Consider the following 1,795-nt stretch of genomic DNA (forward strand, 5'->3'; position numbering starts at 1 on the left):
GCATCTGTAACATACTTTTTAAACGAGGCGTCAACCAAGTCACATCCCAGAAACGTGAGGACCAAAGGCACGACTAAGTATAGGTAGCTTATGGATTAATTGCCTGCGCAATTTCAGGACAAACGCTATAGGAAGCTACATTGGAAAGCTCCAAAATAATTGAGCTAAGAAAATTTTGTTTGTGCGAACGCACCATAACAGCAATGTTAAAAGCTGCAACGCATTTACCTTTTGCAAACTATAACAGGTAATTAGCGGAAACGACTACAAAATTACTTTGCGCACACTTGGAGCATTCTTCCGCGCTTTCCATGCAGACGCTTCGATTCGCATCCTGTAATGCGCCGTCAACAAGTCAGGCGCGATCGGAAAGTTGATTTAAGCAACGTTCACACCAGCGGATGCGAAAGCGTAATCGCGCATCAAATTAGCGAAGGCGGGAAGACTTGCGCATGGAGAGACACGCTAACGTGACGTGGTATACGGATGAACTAGAGCGTGCTAATGGCAACCTGAAAGTCTGCGTGCATTCGCAGCGAAACAACCAGTCCGCGTGAACTATACAGTATTGGTCCGTTCCACCATTTCGTGTACTCCAGCCACTTGTGCGATGAGGTCCTGACGAGGCCTAGACAAAAACGATCCCAAAGCACACCAATTGAACTTTTGTTCCAACGTGGTACGTGGCTAGCCGCCACGATACATACGCTTTGGCTTAACACATTCGTTTAAGCCCGGCCACAGCAGCGAAGTTGCGACGTGATTTTTAAATGCAGCAATAGGTGAACAAGCGATTTCTTAGGCAACAACACAGTTTCAGACTCGCTGCCTTTAACACCAAGAAAAATATTAAAGAGTTTTGTTTTAAAGCGCAGCTCTTAAGCGGCCGTTCCTGCGGCGAGGGTCAGGGTCGTCCCTCGGCGTCCTCGTAACCGAGTGAACGAGCACAGAAAAAGTATGAAAGAACGAACGCGGAGTGCGGATGAAAGCAGCGCCTCCTAGATGAAATTCGTCTACCTGGCGTTGATGAGAGACGGCGATAGCGAAGAGAGCGCGAAGAGGAAAGCCGAGGAGGAGGGTATGGCGAAAGCGTGAGAAGAAAACCGCAGCGCCGGGCTTCGCTGCGACGATGGCTACGAGATTGCGCTAGAGTAGCGCGCGTCGTCTGTATAGAAACGAAGCGCTGCATGAGCGGAGATCTGTCTGCGGCGGCTGCTGGGAATGGCGCCCACGCGTCGTGATTAGCGACGCAGTCACGCCACACTTCGCTCCTTTTGCAACATGTGGCACTAGACAGAGTGTCCCGCGCCAGCCAATACACAGCAAAATGAAAGCACCTGTACAGCTGCGCTCAAGGTTTGCATTAGTGAGTATCGTAATTATCTGTGGATCTTTATTTTGAAGTTTTGTATTATTGTTCCTTGTTACTCATCTTACATAAAGGCTGACCCAAGAAGGCCACACTTGCCGCAATCGAGGAGCTTTTTTTTTTTTTTTTTTTTGCTGTAGCCTGGGCGTTTCTTCTTGCAGTTTATGGTTGTGTATGTGTACAACTGTTGGTCATTCACATTAGACTGTTGAAATGTAAATTTATATGTCCTGCGAACCCCTTATATGGACACTAGTAGTTTGTATGATATGAAGAATCACATGTGCGACCGCTGTGGTCGCCGCAACACATGGAAAATGAGGAACGCCTAGTGGAGGTGCAATTCCGGCAAGATGCTGTTCGTTAGTTCGCATGGGAATCGCGCATGGTGCACGAGTGCTCATTGCATTCCCATTCCTTCGGAAT

Source organism: Dermacentor andersoni, chromosome 8 (genome assembly GCF_023375885.2).
Source record: "Dermacentor andersoni chromosome 8, qqDerAnde1_hic_scaffold, whole genome shotgun sequence".
Classification (NCBI taxonomy): domain Eukaryota; kingdom Metazoa; phylum Arthropoda; class Arachnida; order Ixodida; family Ixodidae; genus Dermacentor; species Dermacentor andersoni.